We start from the raw sequence: 18,979 nt of genomic DNA, 5'->3' as shown, positions 1-18,979 counted from the left end.
CTCTCTCTCTCTCTCTCTCTCTCTCTCTGTGTGTGTGTGTGTGTGTGTGTGTGTGTGTGTGTGTGTGTGTGTGTGTGTGATATCACTGTGGGTCTCTTTATTTGTTCCTATCTGTTGCATTAGAAGCCTCTCTGATGAGGGCTGAGAAAGGCACTCATCTATTACCATAGGAGAATATCATTAGGAAACTTTTTTTTTACTACAAATTTTGGTTTATACTGTTTTGTATAGAACAGTAGTATTTCATTTTACCCTAGGTCCCTGAGCTATTCAGTCTCTGGTTCTTAGTTACACAAGCAGTACCAGGTATGGTTTACATCTTGTAGAATAGGCCTTGTAAAATCAGATATTGGTGGATTAGACCCAAAAGCTTTGTGCCACCATTGCTCTTCCATATCTTGCAGCCAGGGCACCACCGTAGATCAACAGGTTTGTAGCTGATATGGTGTTTATGTTTTTCTTTGGGTCACATGAAGAGTACCTTCCTGTACCAAAGATGCTAGAATGTAGGGTTGAAGACTCTATGCAGGCATCATCGCAACTTCCCCATGGTCAGTGAGCTGTGTAAGTGTTGTCTTTTAAACTGCCATTGCTCTTGGTTGCCAATCAGAGCTAGCTGGGCAAACCCTGTTACTAAACACACCACTTGCTTCAGTTGCAAGACATAGAGAAATTCAAATGGAACAGACCTGGAGGTTTCCTCCCTGCTGTCTTGTTTTTATAGTGCCAGAAGGTGCTGGGCAAACTGCTAGTGCAGAAAAATCATCAGGAGTATCACTCAGCTTTAGACTCTGAAAGCTACAATTCTGATCATCCAGGTAAGATGTGCCCACTGGAGCAATGTTGACATGATTATCATGGGGGCAACCCAACTACTTTCTGGTTGGATCTGAGACCCACTCCACTGTATGAAACCCATGCCTGGCACTGTAAATTTAATCAAACACCTATGAGTAAGGAGATTAAAGACCCTAAAGGGGTGTCTACTACTTATGTGTTGCTAAATGGACATATTATAAACTACCTTCTAACTTACTATGCATATATAGCCACATATATCCATATATCCCCATATAGCTATACATATATATGTGTGTATATATGTGCATATATACACATGTATATATGTGTACATATGTGTACATAAATCCATATATGTGTGTATATACATATAATCAGTGCTGCTCTAAGTATTGGTCAGAGAAGTTTGTTTCTTTTGGCGGTGGGCCGAGGTAAATTTAGAAACTTCTAGGTGATCAAAGTGATAAAAAATAATTGGCTGTTGAATGTTCAGTCCTAAATAGCATATTAACATCACTCTGCAAGTCTCAGGGGAATGGCACCTGGGAAGGTGCAGAAAAATTCTAAGAGTCTAAGACGATGAGGTGTGTTATAAAGTGCTTTCTTCTGGACATGATGTTGCTATTGCAGTCCTAAATTCACAGGCTTTTGAGGAAGTTTACAGTACGAGGCATGATTTCCATACAGTGGAATGGGTCTCAGATCTAACAAGACAGTGGTTAGGTTACCCCTGTCATAATCATGTCACCACTGTTCCAGTGGGCACATCTTCCCTGGAAGGTCTGAAAGACACTGAATACTCCAGAGTTCAGAGTCCATAGCTGAGTAAGACTCCTGATGATTTTTCTCCACTAGTGATCTGTCTTGCACCTGTGATTACCTGCACAAGACTGGATATATCAATAATCCATCATGGATGGGGAAGGTGCTCATGAGGCCCCACCCTTCTCTGATGAGCTATTAAGAGTTCATGGTTACCTGGGTAGAGGGAGTCATTGCTCAGTGTTATGGTCATTGATCAGTTGCCCTTGCTCATGTAAATATCTCCCTCATGCATGCTCATGCAGGCAACACTAGTTAGATGAAGTAGGTTGTGAGAAACACATAAAAAATAAGAGAAAGAATTAGGTGATTAGGTGGGAGTGGAAGAGAGACATGAAAGGTATTGGGGGACTAGAGAGATGGCTCCATGATTAAGAGTATTGGCTGCTCTTCCAGAGATCCCAAGTTCAATTCCCAGCACCCACGTCGTAGCTCACAAGTGCCTGTAACTCCACTTTCAGGACATCCAGTGTCCTCTTCTGGCCTCCAATGTAACTAGGCATGCATGTGGTACACAGACATATATGCAGACAAAACATTCATACACATGAATTAAATGGTTTCACTAAAAGGAGATGCTACTAGAAGTGAATATGATTAAAGCTATATTAAATTGTGAAGGAATAATTGTTAAAAGACTAATATATGAAAGAAGCCAGAATTGTTCCAGTCTAAAAGAACTGCAGGGACAAAAATGGATAAGAAACTGAAGGAAAGGTGGTTCAATGACCAGTCTAACTTGAGACCTGTCTCATAGAGGGGCACCAAGGCCTGACACTATTACTGATCCTATGCGTGTTTATGGCATGGCTAGCCTCCAAGAGACCCTACCAGCATTTGACTGAGACAGACACAGATACTTACACCCAATCATTAGACTGAAGTTGGGGACCCCTATGCTTGAATTAGGGGAAGGATTGAAGAAGCTAAAGAGGAGAGCAGCCCCATAGGAAGACCAGCAGTCTAAACTAGCCCAGACCCCAAGAAGTTTCCAGAGACTGAACCACCAACCAGGAGCAAACACAGCCAGTCTGAGGCCCCTGGCACACATATAGCAGAAGTCTGCCTGATATGGTCTCAGTGGAAGAAGATTCACTTGATCCTTGAAAAACTTGAGGCCCCAGGGAAAGGGGAGGTCTGGTGGAGGACCAGCACCCTCTCAGACTCAAGGGGAGGAGGAATGGGAGGAGCAACTGTGGGAGAGGGGATGTGGGCAATGACTGGAATGTAAATAAATTAAATAGTTAAAATAGAAAAATGAAGAAAGAAAGAAAGAAAGAAAGAAAGAAAGAAAGAAAGAAAGAAAGAAGGAGAGAGAAAGAAAGAAAGAAAGAAAGAAAGAAAGAAAGAAAGAAAGAAAGAAAGAAAGAAAGAAAGAAAGAAAGAAAGAGAGAGAGAGGAGGGAGAGAGAGAGAGGGAGGGAAGGAGGGAGGGAGGGAGGAAGGAAGGAAGGAAGGAAGGAAGGAAGGAAGGAAGGAAGGAAAAGAAAAGAAGCTTGGCAGAAGAGTGGAAACCCTCCTCCAGGGGCTACATGTAATCGAACAGAAAATATACAGAAAATCCCAACTCAATTCCTAGGGTAGAAGAAGATAGGTGCAGTGTAAGTGTCCTAGAAAGAGGCAGAAGCTGAAGTGGAGGAGTGCTCAAAGCTTCTGAGTGTCAGCCATGTCCCAGCTCCCTAGTATATAGCTCCTGAACTCCCCATCCTCTGGATTATGGTGGTCCCCAGGCTCCATCCCTCTGTAACAGCCAGCATGTTTATAACACCTTCACTCTCCTGAACAGCAGCACTTCATTTTTACATCTTTAACAAAGGTCTCTCCCAAGTGTCCACAGTGGGTCATTTGGTGATATCCTAATGATACGTTCAAAATGAACCTACCTTCATCTGAGTATTACAACTCTGAGTGCCCTCAACAAGCTGCCTCCTGCACCTTAAATGCGCCCCCCCCCCTCTGTTAAATAAGTGAAGGAATAACACAAGGTTTGTGAGGATGGCCAACACAATAGTGATGGCAGGGTCAATGGAGACACCTACACTGCATATACAGGTGTGAAGTCAGAGCCATTGGGGACACCTATACTGCATATATCTATGAAGACCCAAAAATATCCACCTACAATCCATATGCCCTAAAGGGAAGAGAAACACAGGACTGGGTTGGGAGAGGGGACCTAGCTCTAACGCAAGTGTGTTCTCAATGTTGTTTTAGAAATGAGAAAACTGAGTCATTTTAAAAAGCCCCCCTGGGAGCCAAGACTTGTCTATGGCCTTTGACTCCAGAGCTCAGGCTCTTAGATCTCTCACAATCCTCTCCTTCTGGTGTTATGGGGTTTTTTTGTTTTGTTGTTGCGATGGTGGTGGTGGTGGTTGTGGCATTGTCATCATTGTTGTTGTGGCTTTCTCTTTCTACTTTCAAGGTATGTTTGTTCTGCTCAGGATTGCTAAGATGGGAAAGGGGTGAACAGGGAATGCTTGTGTTCTCCCTGATACTGGAAAGCTCCTAGCAAACAGGCCTGAGATGGATGGCAGAGGAGAAGGGTCACAATGACTGCTATCTCCTCGGAACTCTTTGGAACATCACCTGAGTTCAAAGAACCAGGAAGGAGACTGAAGTGAATGTAGTTCTGGTCCAGAAGCACTTTGTATCCTAATCACTAAATTCTTCTAGGAGTAGAGAAGTTAGGGCCAAGCCCAAACTACCATGTTACTACAAATGAGACTTTCGGCCAATTGATTGTAAGTTCATGATGGGAATTCACAAAAGGTTATGATTCCCTGAACAGGTTCCAACCCCAAGGATTTATTGTGTAGTTCAAGTTTATTACCTTCATCTATGTAAAGCAAAGTGTTTGTTGATAAATTTCACTACATCACAACAAGCCTCAAAAGTTCCCTCCATTGGCTTTTTGATACATTACACTTTTCCAATGAGCTCAAGTAATGACAGGCTTTCAATAAACATTTTATAACTGTCACTGTTATAAAATGCTCCCCATCCCCCATCATGCTGGCCTGAAAAAGAAATCAAGGTCACCATAAGAGAAGCAGGAAAAGAAAGACAGACCCTATTTCTCTGGCACCATTTCCTATCCAACAGTAATGATCCAGCCCTGGCCTGCCTCCCTCCTGCTTGCAAGTACTTTTTGGAAGTCAGTGAAGTGAACACAGGATTTCTCCTGCTCCAAGCACATCTGGAGAATATGTCCCTGTCACTGAGCCATGATGTCTGCTGCCTTGGTCCTTGGATAGACTCTATAGATAGAGTATAGACTCTATCTATACTCTGCTCCTCAGTAAAACAGGGATGGAGACTTTAAATTTACCCTCTGTGTGTAGTTGAATTCATATGTAAGAGAAGCCTCAGCCTGCACTGCCTGGCACCTTACACAAATTTCTAGGAATGCAGAAAGCAGAGCCTCTCCTTCCTTAGCACTCTGAGCATTTTCCGGGACTAAATATATGTCTTCCCATTTCCTTTTTCCATATTTAAATTATTTCCATGGATTCTTCTGTAGGTGGATTCTCCAATGTATACCACCTGGTAAATTGGTATAATAAATCTGCTGCTTAGTTTGGGTTTTATTGCTGCGATGAAACACCATGACCATAGCAACTGTTATAAAGAAAAGCATTTAATTGGAGGATGGCTTTCAGGGGTTTAGTCCATTAGCATCATGGTTGGAAGCATAGCAGTGTGCAGGCAGACATGATGCTGGAGGAGCTGAGAGTTCTACATTTTTATCTGAAGGCAGTGGATGGAGACTGTGTGTCACACTGGGTATAGCCTAAGCATTGGAGACCTTAAAGTCCACCCCCACAGAGGCACACTTCCTCCAATAAGGCCACATCCCCTGATGGTGCCACTTCCTATGGGCCTAGCATTCAAACTCATGAGTCTATGGGGACCATACATATTCAAATCACCACATATGTAGTAAGAAGTCTTTCTCCCTTCTCTGAATGAAAATTCACTTTCACTTGCCGGCAGAAGCAAGTTTCCGAGAACCTGAGATGTCTGTAAAGACCTGAGAGCTAGAGAGAGGCTATTTGACTGGGAAGAGAAGTAAGTCGGGGGTGGGGTTGGGGGACACAGTGGAGCCCATGTAGAATGAGAGAATTGGAACAGGTGGTGAGGTTTAAACAGAGATGGGGGTGGGGACAGGGTTTACTAAAACCATTTATGGAAAAGACATGCAAACTTACTACTTTATAAGCAAATTTAATATTTTTTAAAATGAGGGTTAAAATAGAAGTACTCTGCATGGGTAAATAATGCTGCTCCCAGAAGCCGAAGGTCCTTATGAAAAGCCCAATGTCAAGTATGAAATACTTCCTGTGGGGTGATACCTGAAAGAAATGCTGCCATACAGCTAGGATACTGACCTCAAGGGTGCAGCATCACTGCCCACCCAGGTTCATAAGCCACCTGAATTCCCTCCAGAGACCCTTATGTGCTGATCCCGTGCATCTCTATTCCTGCCCCTGTAGCTGTGATGATATACCGTCTGTCTAAGCACAGGAGGGTTCATTTCAGCTCACAGTTTAAGGTTGTAGTCTATAATGGTGGAGACGTTACTGAAGGGGAATCTCTGTCGAGCTATTTGCATCACATCCACAGTCAAGTAGCAGTGAACAAGGAGTGTTGTGCTCACCTCTTCCTCCTCATTTGGTCCAGGACCTGTTCCATGCAAATGGTGCCACCCACATTTGGGATGGGTCTTCCCACTTCACCTAACCCAATTAGGAAGATCTCTCATAGAGCATGCACACAAGACAACCTAATCAAGACAGACCCTCATTGAACCTCCCTTCTCAAGTAATCCCAGATTCTTCTGTGAAATTGACAAAAAAACAAAACAAACAACTGGCCAGCATTCCATGATGTGAAAAGGCATGGAGACAGGATTTCCCCCAGCTTTCCCTTGGAAAATTCTGTCTTGAGGAGGCTGTTATTGTCTTAGAAATACAAACAGTAGCTGTCAGATCTCTTTTTTCCCCTTCTCCCTGTTGGTCTGGCACAGGGCAGTAATGTCAACCCATATATTGCTGCTCAGTCAAGCGCTCGCTCGCTCTCTCTCTCTCTCTCTCTCTCTCTCTCTCTCTCTCTCTCTCTCTCTCTCNCACACACACACACACACACACACACACACATCATTATCATCATCATCATCATCATCATCTCCTTATCCAACCAAAATAAATTGACTTCAAATTAGGCCCATGGACTTTCGCTAGAACAAATCCAGAGCACACTTTAATGAGAAAAGGAAACGGTGCCTGGGTAGTTTATGTTACACAGTCACACACACCCTTAACAAAAACTCCCTTCTTAATTTGCCAACAAGAGCTCCATGCTCAGCCAATACTGCTCGTAATGACCACTAAGCCATGGAAAGCATATTTCCAATGTAATTGTAATGACTTTGTTTGTTAGTACTTTTGTTTCAATCAACAGAATTCCTGTAATGACTGCACAATAAAATAAACAGGCACCTTATGAAAGATGGACACCCAAGTACTTTGGAAGGTCTAGAGGCTGGGATGCAGTGGACCTAACACTCATACCCAATCTCTCTCTCTGTGCAGCTCTCACAAATTCAACTATACTTTTGCTCTAACAAATGCCCTGCTTTCCTGTTCTCTCCTTCTTTTCCATGAATGTTTTCTATATTGCATTACATAGCACAGACTGGCTTCTTCTGATTTACCAGTACGTATGGAAAAAAAAAGACTAGTCCAAGCTCCCAAGTTAAAGGTTAAAGTACAGCTATGGCCCAGCTGGTGGAAGCTCCCTCCCCTGAAATGTTTGGAAGGATGCTTAAGATGTTGGGAAGGAAGGGCGGGGGTGGAAGAGAGAGTCATTTCCACTGTGAGTCAAAAGAACAAATGCACCACATGTGGTAGTTAATCTTGAATGCCAACTTGACAGGGTTTAGAATCGCCAAGGAAATGAGCCTATGAGCTTGTTGGTCAAGGATTTTCTAGATGAAGTTAACAGAGGTGGAATTATAAAGCTAAGTGGCATTATAAAGCTAAGTGGCCCAGTTTCATATGTTAGGGTCCCAGGTTGAATAAAAAGAAGAGAGGCTGGGGTCAGCAGCAGCATCCATTGCTTTCTGCATCCTGACTATGGATGGATGTAAACAGCTGCCACATACATCTGGTACCCTACCTTCCACACCATGGTAGACTCTATTCCCACACGTTGAACCAAAACAAGCTCTTCCCCTTCCTAAGTTGCTTTCATCAAGTATTTTATCACAGAAACAAGACAAGCAACCAGTACATAACCTATGTCTATTACACCTGAGAAATTGTTCAACAGACAAAAGACTTGCTCAGTTAATCACACACATGTTATGAATTTCATTACTGTTAATCTAAATCCCAGCCTCGGGTTAGAATGTAATTAGAAATCTGTAAATGAGACAAAAATACATTTTCTCCTCTTCGAACTAAACACCCAGACAAAGGCAACTCAGAAGGAAGGAAGGAAGGAAGGAAGGAAGGAAGGAAGGAAGGAAGGAAGGAAGGAAGGAAGGAAGGAAGGAAGGAAGGAAGGAAGGAAGGAAGGAAGGAAGGAAGGAAGGAAGGGAGGGAGGGAGGGAGGGAGGGAGGGAGGAAGAAGCCATTGGGCTAGGTGATAAGCATTGATAAGCATTAATAAGTAATAATCAATCTACACCCACATCAGGATTCTATATGATTCATATGCTAAGGACCAGAGTGTTACATTTTTTCCTGTGTACATTTCTCTCTCCTTAAGCATTCTATAGTTATTCTCAAATTCCATATAAGCAAGAGCCTCCAGGGGAACTCTTATTCTCTGCTAAGATGTCACAACATGGTCCTAATATATCCCCCAACACAGCTCTGCCACCATCACATGCCATCTCTGTTTCTGCCACATAAAATGCCCTATCCCTCAAAGACCATAGGACACATTAAAGGTTAAACATTGTTTCTTTGAAATTCAAATTCTACTGTGTTTTCTATTTTTATATATTAAATCCTACCTAACCACTGGCTTCCAGGGCCTCCTGATGTCACTCTGTGCTGTCTCTTCAGCTACCATGCCCGTCACTAGGCCTCTCCTCTTGGCAAACTCATTATCCAAGAATCACTTCAAACCACTTCAAGTGACTTCTTCTCTGAAAAACATCCCTTATTCTCCTCAAGTGGTTAGATGATCCTGTGGTATTCGGACAAGTTTCTGTTAAAGGTTTTCAACAATGGATAACTTGCCTATGTCTCCCACTGACCATGAGGTTTTTAAGAACTGTCAGGCCTAGATGGCTCAGTACATTTTTGCCTAGTGTGTAGGAGATAATTAATGTTCGATGAATGAACAAAATAATAAATTTCTTTATCAATGTACGTGCTGGTACCTAAGAAAAACTATCTTATTCCTACTTCCTTCTCACCATTGTGATTCAATCCTTATAACAGTATTTTTCAAATTTCAGGACATTCCTCATTGGGCATTCCTTGTCTCATTTTAATGGACAAAATCCAGCACCATAAAAGAGTGAAGCAGACTAGAAAGTGGCCAGGAAATGGAAAACAAAATAGTATGCATAGTAAAGGCTCCTTTTATGAAATGAATTCAAGCATCTGTGTGGTGTGTATACATGTGTATGTATATATTATGTATGTGTTGTATATGTGTGTTGTATATGTGTGCATATGTGTTGTATATATATATATGCATATTTGTATATGTGTATATGTGTGTTGTATATATGTGTGTATGTGTTATATATGTGTGTGTTTTATATATGTGTGTATGTATATGTGTTCTATATGTATATAGGTAAATGTTGCATGTATATTTATATGTGCATATATGCATACATTCGTGGTATATGTCTATGTGTGTGTGGTATGTTTGTTCTATATGTATGTGTGTATGTATATTGTATATATAATGTATATATATATATATGTGTGTGTGTGTATGTGCATATGTGTGTGTTTATATATGTATATAGGTGTATGTTTTATATGTATGCATGTGAATATATGTTGTATCTATATCAGCATATGTATATATGTGTGCATATACAAATATTTACATTACATTGTATGTGTATATGTGTATGTTTTAAATGTGTATATACATTTGTTCTATTTTAATGTGTGTATATGTATGTTTGTGTGCATATGTGTGAATGTGTATGCTTTATATGTATGTACATATATATTCTATATGTATGTATATATGTATATATGTAGTTGTATATATGTGTGTGTGTGTGTGTGTGTGTAATGTATATGTGTGTGTATGTGTATACATGTGTATATGTGTGCTAAGCTTCCTGACTGAAAGGATTGAAATATAAAAGTTCCTGCTGTGATTAGATGCTGCTTTTTCTTAAGGCTTCCTGGAACTCCTTTAAAGATCTGTAGTGCTTCTGTATTCTGCCCTTCTAGATCTTCCATAAACTTGTGTCAATTGTACAAATCATCTACCTTACATGAAGATCTCTTTCTTCCCTGTCATGGACCCCTGACTTATGAGTCATATTCCCCTTCCTCCTCAGTCATCTCACGTGTCATCCCAGGAGCCTCCCTCCTCTCTGCTTTCCTAAAAGCTCATACTTACGCCAACTTGTGCTTCCATGACTTCATTAGTCAGCTCATTGTTACTACAATGAACCGGCTGAAGCAGACTACCTATAATAAAATGAATTTTATTAGTTCAACATTTTGGAAGGCTCAAGGGCATAGCATAGCACTGGCATAGATTCAGCTCTGATGAGGACATACTCGTCCACATCCCATAGTGATCGTTGTATGCATGCAGAGAAATCATGTCTCAGGAAGCCTTAGAGGAATGGCTCCAGCCTTCATAGTAGGTCATTCTCCTGAGAGGCCCCTCTAGTCGAACAATGCCTTCTCATGAGGGCAGGACCCTAGTGACATGGGACTTTCCTTTAGACTTCACCACCACCATCCTAGGGTCAAATCTCCAACACATGAACCTTTGCAGGACATCACACATTGAAATCAAAAGAAGTCACCTTTGACAAGTTGTCTCCTGAACACTGGGAAAAGTGGACCAGAACAAGGATGCGTACTGGCAATAAATAAATAAATAAATAAATAAATAAATAAATAAATAAATAAATAATAAAGGGGATTATTCTAAGACACCTGCCCAATCCTATCTGAGCATCATCCAAGCATTCCAAGTTGTTGTTGTTGTTGTTGTTGTTTTTTTAATTCCAAGAAAGCAGGAATCCACTTCAGAGTCCACTCCTTCTTTGTAGCATCTGGACACTGTGTGTCTCCAACACTCACCAACACTAGTTGGCAAAAAAATGTTGCCATGTGTAAACATTTCTCTCCAGCCAGGCAGTAATTCTCTAAGAAACTCTTCCTGCATCTTGCCATATACAATGGATCCTTGAAAGGAGATTGACCTAACTCGGTTCTTGGATCTAGGGATTTCCAGAAACTAGCTTCTTCCTAGACACTTCCAACTGATTCCATTTCACAGAACATTAATAAAGAACTCAACTACTCTGATCACAGTGGCTCAAGATGAAACTAACCTTAATGGGGCTGGAGTAACGGCTCCGTGGCTAAGAGCACTGACTGATAGGACAGAGGAGCTAAGTTCATTCCCAGAACCCACATGTGGCTCATAGCCCTCTATACCTCCATATCCAGAGAATCTGACACATCTTTGTGGCTTCCACAGTACCGAGCATGCACATAAACACACACAAGCAAACACTCATACACATGAAATAAAAATAAATAAATCTTTTTTAATTGACCTGCAATCAGGAATATTATTCAGGACAAAAAAAAAATCCCAAATATCCACTCTGTCCAGCTAATGTGATCGCTACTTAACTACAAACAGCTCTAGACTCCTTCATATGGTATGGCCTTTTCATGGGCTTCAGACTGAAATTATTGGTTCTGGAATTATTCTCTGCTTTCTGAAGCACTGAAGCAGGGGAGGGAGAGGGAGGGAGGGAGAGGGAGGGAGGGACACAGGGGAAGAAAGAGAGAGAGAGAAAAACAGAGAGAAAGAAAGAAAGAAAGAAAGAAAGAAAGAAAGAAAGAAAGAAAGAAAGAAAGAAAGAAAGAAAGAAAGAAAGAAAGAAAGAAAGGAAGGANGAAAGAAAGAAAGAAAGAAAGAAAGAAAGAAAGAAAGAAAGAAAGGAAGGAAGGAAGGAAGGAAGGAAGGAAGGAAGGAAGGAAGGAAGGAAGGAAGGAGAGAGACAAGCAAGCAATATTTTCCTTAATTTGTCTACAAGATCACCCACAAGCTACATAATATCCCACTGAGAAAGTCCTTGTTTCAAGTAGTGGCTGCTGACACTGTTATAAAATGTCTGCAATAGTTAGCTTTACAAAGACAAAAAGGTTATTTTAGCTGATGATCTAGAGTTGCAGTTCAAGATCTGATAGTCCTGTCACTGTGGGCTTTGGGGTATGGTAGCTCACATAACAGGAACACATGTCAGAAAGAAATCACTCCTCTCATGACTCAGGAACAAAGACAAGAAGAGGCTGCTTCCCACAATCCCCTTTGAGAGCAGGGGAGGAAAAAAGTTTCCTCGGTGTCCCACTTCTTAATGTCCGCAGTACCTCCCTGGGAAGCAGGCCCTTTACATTTGGAGGCCTTTTACACATCCAATACCCGAATTGTAGCAGTTCCTTAGAGCATGCCTTCCTCTCCACAATGAGTAATAAACCTACTTACTCAACTACAGACGTGTTCCTAGTGGTCTCCGGCTGGAAGGCATCCATACTCCTACAGGAATAGCTCATCTATTGTTGCCATTGATGAAACACTAGGGTCTTTGAAGTCCAGAAGAGTTCTTATTTTTTACATGGTGAAAATTATCTAAATTATGTGGTGAATACTCTTTAGAAAGCAGAGTGAGGAATTGACTTTATACCAGCTACATTACAACTGTCAAGTTTACACAAAGGGGATTAGGCTGACTGCAGCCTAAAGGCCTTTTTAATTGGCCACAGTTCTCCTAGGCTCATAAATGATAAATGTCTCAAAATGCTAGTCCCAGTTCTCTATGACGGATGCCAGTAAATGGCAAGAACTGGGAAAATGCATTTTTGTTTTGTTTTGTAAATTGTGTTGAAATTCTCTGCAGAGAGCGAGCCAGTGACTCAGTGCCAAATAGAGTGTCATCTACTCATGTTCTGTTTCATAGATCTCAAACTCTCTGACTATAGTTACTCTCTGCTCAAGACTAGATTCATTTAGTCATGACTAAAAATGGCATTACCATTGATGTTCACTAGGAAATGAATCCATATAAATCCTGAAAGCAAATGTGTCCTTTGTTCAAAAACTGGTACATATTCTTCCTAAACACACACACACACACACATACTCACATACACGCACACACACACACACACACACAAATCAAGTTCTCTCTTGTGTTAATTAATTACTTGTCTTCTTGCTTTGACAAAGTACATGAGGGAAGGAATGTAAGGAGTCATTTATTCTGACTCAGTTTGATTGTTGAGTAACAGGGATGTCATGATAGCAGGGGTTGGCAGACACACAGGAATGGAGAAATATTAGGGTTAAAATGAAAAATTGTTGTCAGAGAATCACAGCAATACGTGTAACAGCACACAAGAAAGGCACATGAGATCTGTGGCAGAAGACAAGTGTAATGTAAGTAAGTGACCTGTAAGACATACAAACTCACATACTTTGTGATTTTGCAGAATGGACCTGTCCAGGCTCACTAGTCCACTTCCATTCTTGGGGGCGGGGGGCTTTCTCTCCTTCAATAAACTGTTTCTATTTGTGTCACTATCCAAATTCTCTGATCCAGTTCTTTGTTTCAGGACACAAGAAATTGGGAATCTCAGCCAATGCCCCTCTGCCTCTGATTCACACCTATTACAGGAGCACGAGGCAAGAGAGTCACATGCTAGAGCTTAGCTCATTTTCTCCTGTTTATTCCATCCAGGACCTACCATCCATGAAAAGGTGCTGTGGGAGATCTCTGCAGTCTCTGAGGACAGCAAAAGTATCTAAAAGAAATAAGAAGGTAGATGAGTTCAACTCAACTCAGTAGCCAAGAGTCTGACTTTGAGTAGTTTATATATTTTAGACATATTTAAGCAGAGCACAATTTGGGGGAAAAAAGTTTCCTGGTGATAATTAACTCAATTTCATGTGCACCATAAACCTTAAGGCATGACTACACTGAAACTCTGTTTGGGTCACATCTTCCGTGAATGTTCTGTAGATTAAATGAACAAACAGATTCAAGATAAGGGTCTAGGGAAGAATAGGATATAAATAGACTGAGACAGACAAGCTCAGTAGAGTCTGAAGGAAGAACTAGTATGGCCTTGGCTACATAGTAGTGACCTTAACTATATCAGTTTCCAGCCTTCTAGGTAGCAAACAAGTGGTTGTACATCTCTCCCTTTGAAGAGGCAACCCTGTGTGTTTCAAATTCCTAATTCCCTAGTGATTATCTGTGAGTACAAGGACCTCTATGCCTCCTACAGAGCTGCCCACAATTAAAGTGGGTCTTTACATTTCTATTAACAAACTAGAAGCTCTCTCACAGATATGTCCAGAAGTTTATTTCCATGGTGGTTGCAGTTGTTGTTGGTAGTGGTGGTGGTAGTGGTGATGATGGTGGTTTGGTTTGGTTTGGTTTGGTTTGGTTTGGTTTGGTTTGGTTTGGTTTGGTTTGGTTTGGCTTGGCTTGGTTTGGTTTGGTTTGGTTTGGTTTGAGTTGAGTTTGAGTTGGTTTGGGATTGGGATTGGGTTGGGTTTTGGGTTTTGGTTTTTGTTTTGTTTTTTTGTTTGTTTGTTTGTTTGTTTTGGTTTTTTGGTTTTTTGAGACTGTTTCACTATATATATCCCTGGCTGTCCTGAAATTCACCAAATAGATCAGTCTGGCCCTGAATTCACAAAGATCTTCCTAACTAAACCTCTCGACTACTGGGATTAAAAGCATATTCCACCATACCTGACAGTCATGGTGATTCTAAATCCCATCACATTAACAATCAATATTAGCCATCATATGAATGAAGTTTAAAGTACATCTCCCAAAATGTGTCACTTTGACATAACTTATTCATTTGAGCTTAAAGTAATTCAAAAGATGTAGGTACAGGGAACATTCTTCTCCCTCCGCCTCTCTGTTGAAAATCATCAGAGTCAAGAACAACAAACCTTTCTAACTGTCCCGTATCATTTATTGGCTTCTTCCAACAAATTGCTACCTTTTCGAATTTCAATATTCTTTCCTTTGGCTTCTCATTTCCCTACAATATTGTCCCTTGTTAAAATGCTGTATGAGCCCCAAGTTCTAGATCCCTAACCCCAAGAAGTTACTCAGCACTGAATACACTCAGATATAAGTATACTTCACATATTAGTATTTTCCTTTCATACTTGTTAAACATCTTTTGCTAATGTAATTTACTGGTCCTGGAATATCAAGTATAACACACAAGACAGGGAGCTTTTATTTCCTTCTGTGCCCAAGCATACATGTAATAATCCACTCAGCTCATTCATAGAAATTCTAAGTTCTTTCCTCCATGTTCTAATGAATGTATTAGTTCACATTCAATAATCAAGCAGTACTAAATGTCTTGTATGTGTATCCCCTGTCTTATCATCAGGGCATCCAAGGAGGGTGCACATGCAGAAACCAGAACTAAGCAACATTTCCATTTTACACTAAACTGGCTCATCCATCCCCTAGTCTATACAGTGGATGATGGCTAGAGGGATGGATGAATGGTCAAAAGCATGTTGCTCCTGCAGAGGACTGGAAATTGATCTCAGAACCCACATTAGGCAGCTTAGAACCTCCAGGGCATCTGACACCCACCCAATTCTGCATTTTTCACATACTTGCACACACAGACACAAATGTGCACACACACATACACACACACAAACACATACACACACACAAAATCTTTTAAAGAAATTTTGTTTGCTACCATTAAAACAACATACCTATTAATGTGAGTAATTTTTCTGATGAGTATAGTATCCCAAACAAGTTTCAAAACCAAAACTTGTTGAAATGGTGAAACATCTTGGTGGAATATTATATAGTTTCCCATTTTTCTTTCTTTCTCTTCTTTCCTGAGTTGACGTGAAGACTTAAAGGAATAACCCCCTGTGATTTTGCCTCTTCATTCAAAAATATCTCAGCCTGCCTTTCCTTCAACTCCTTGGAAAGACAAATCACACCAGCTAAAACCATATATTATGTGCTGCTGGAGCTGTTATGGTTTCCCTGAGAGCAATCTGTCGAACAGCCGAATGCCCTTCAACACTGAGTTTCCTAAAACTCAGACTTCTCGGAATTACACTCACCATGTTTTTCAGGCGATGAGTTGCTGTGTTTCCCACCAGGTATTTCTGAAAATCTGAACCAATCTAGGTCCATCACTGATCAACCACAGATAATACTCCGAGCTGCTATTATGTACTGGGTGCTTGCACTATCCCAGGTGCTGTGTTAAGGGTTTTATATGTGGAATCTCACTTTATCTTTTTTAACACACTTCATCACAAGAAATGTTTAGTGATTTCCTGGGAACTCAGTGGCCAGCCAGCCTGAGAAGTAAATCAGTGCTCTGCTCAGCCTTCAGTAGAGACACTTCTTCCTGCATCAGATAGGAACAAATCAGAGACCCACAGGCAGACCAGATGCAGGGAGTGAGAGACCTCAGAACACACAGCCCTTAGCAGAATGTCTCCACTAAATCTCCTCCCTCAGGCTCAGGGAACCCTACAGAAGAGGAATTAGAAAGAGGGCTCAGCCAGAGAGGGATGGAGGACACCAGGGAAACAAGGTCTAATCCCAACAGAATCGACACATATGTGAGCTCACAGAGACTGAGGCATCACGCACAATGCCTACACAGATCTGCACCACATGGGGGTCCTCCAGTTGAAAGAAGTGGACACAGGCCCCATCCCTAACTCAGAGCTATCTCCAACTGGTGACCATTTGCAAATGACAACTTAGTTTCCTCCAAGGAATTCTCTCTGCAGAAACAAACTACTCTTAAGGGTAGGCTGCATGCCCAGCAGTGGATGCTAACAGAAGATGAACTCAGTGGAACCTTTGGAGGTTCCTTGCCTTCTTTCTCCCCCAATAGGGTTTGAGTATATATTGTGGCTTCTGATCTTGTGATTTTCTTATGGGATGCCTGAGTGGGTCTCTTTTTGTGCCTTCTTTTAAGCTACTTTCCTTCTGTTTGTTTTGTCCTATTCAAAACATTTTTTGCTTCATCTTTATTTATTTATTTATTTATTTTATTAGTATCTCTTAGATGAGTGTTTTCTAACAAGAAACAGAAAGGGGATAGACCCAGATAAGAGGGGAGTTGGAAAGGAACAAGAAGGAATAGATGAGGGGAAATCATAGTCAGAATATATTGTGTGTGGGGGGGGAGATTCATTTTCAATAAAAGAAAAAGAGAAACGTTTGGTTGTAATGGGAAAGACTCAGTCCCTCCAAAGTCTATTATATAAAAGGAAAATAATGGACTTGTGTAGTCAGAAGTCCGGGGTACAGTTAGTTGAGCATATGGCTATTTCTACAATATATAAAGAGTTATCCAGACTTGATCTTGGCACTCTATGTTACTCAGTTCTGAGGCTAATCCCCATGTTGTTATGAGATAAATGCTCTTATATCCTAGTAACATCCTATCAAATAAAAATAACTTCCCTGGACTGAACTGTGTCTCCCCAAGTTCACATTAAGTCCTAACCCATACAGTATAACAGACGTGATGGAACCTTTTGCATATTAGATTAAATGAGATTATAGAGTCAGAGCTTACTCTGGTGACCTATGTTACTGGATTGAATCTCTGAACCTGTAAGCTAGCCCTAATTAAATGTTGTCCTTATAAAGAGTTGCCTTGGTCATGGTGTCTGTTCACAGCAATAAAACCCTAAGGAAGACATCCATCAACTCAAATTAGTGCTATGAATGTGCTTCTGGGTATGAACCCATCTACTGGTGCATGATGGACTAACCAAAAGTCGCCTTCTTGAATAAAACTGAGTTTTCCTCACCGAGAAGCCACTAACTAACCTTCAGTCCTGAGTTATAGTGATGGCTCATAGAGCCCTTCCCTCTCCATGTTGAAATTTTGATTGGCTTGATCTAGCGCAGGTTTGATGTCATTTATTAATTCAGCTGCTGTGAGTTCATGGGTTTAGCAATCCTGTTATGTCCAGAGTACACCATTTGGCTCTGGTCCTTATCCTAAACGTTCTTCACTAAAGCTGCCAAGAAGCCTGCTCTCTGTTTCTCTGTCTGTCTTGGTCTCTCTGTCTCTGTCTCTCTGTCTCTGTCTCTGTCTCTCTCTCCCCCCTCTCTTCCCCGCCACCCTCTGTGTGTGTGTGTGTGTGTGTGTGTGTGTGTGTGTGTGTGTGTTTGGAGGGGTCAGTATTTGGTGAAACAGTATGTTTTGGTATCCAAATCAGACTGACAATTGTCTTTTAGACTACTTGGGCACCTATCTTCCTATGAATACCTCTTTTTCTCAGGCTAAATCATAGACAGTTAAGCCTAATAGCCTATCCTTCTGAGAAACCCCTTCCATGACAACCCACCCAAAACAGGCTTCCAGTAGGGGGCACTAGACTATCTCAGCATCTCAGATCCAGATCAATTAGAAATACCAAACAACTAAGGGTGAAAGAAACAGTGGTGAAGACAGAAGTGGTTTGCTAAGTAGTATGTAGTTAATGGGATGCATAGTCTATGGATTTATAATAAAGCTGTGTTCTATAATAGAGATAATAGTCTGGAATACTCAGGACACATGTCAGTTCAGTTTTGAGGACTGCTCGGGCTACTAGGCTTATTGTATTCTGCCTCAAGAGCACAAGCCAATCAAAAATCCATTCCTTGTAGGAACATTTGATAGGGATTTTTTTAAAGAGAGAAAAAGAAGAAGAATTAAAACTTACTAGATTGTTTAGTGCACATAAACAAGGTAAGTAAATGAGTCATTTGCCAGAATAAAGTTTTGTTCATTAATGTTTACAAAAAAATCACTCAAGTATTTTACTGTGGATAACAAAATAACATTTTCTGAAAACATTCCCTTCTCTTGTATAGTAGAAAAATTTAAAGGTGATGATTATAGAATTCATTTGGTAATGTAAGTGCCCAAGGAGCTAAAGGAATCTGCAACCCTATAGGTAGAACAACATTATGAACTAACCAGTACCCCGGAGCTCGTGTCTCTAGCTGCATATGTATCAAAAGATGGCCTAGTCGGCCATCACTGGAAAGAGAGGCCCATTGGACTTGCAAACTTTATATGCCC

This window comes from Mus caroli, chromosome 19 (genome assembly GCF_900094665.2).
Source record: "Mus caroli chromosome 19, CAROLI_EIJ_v1.1, whole genome shotgun sequence".
Lineage (NCBI taxonomy): Eukaryota > Metazoa > Chordata > Mammalia > Rodentia > Muridae > Mus > Mus caroli.
The sequence above is the reverse complement of the archived record's forward strand: the minus strand, read 5'-3'. Positions refer to the sequence as shown.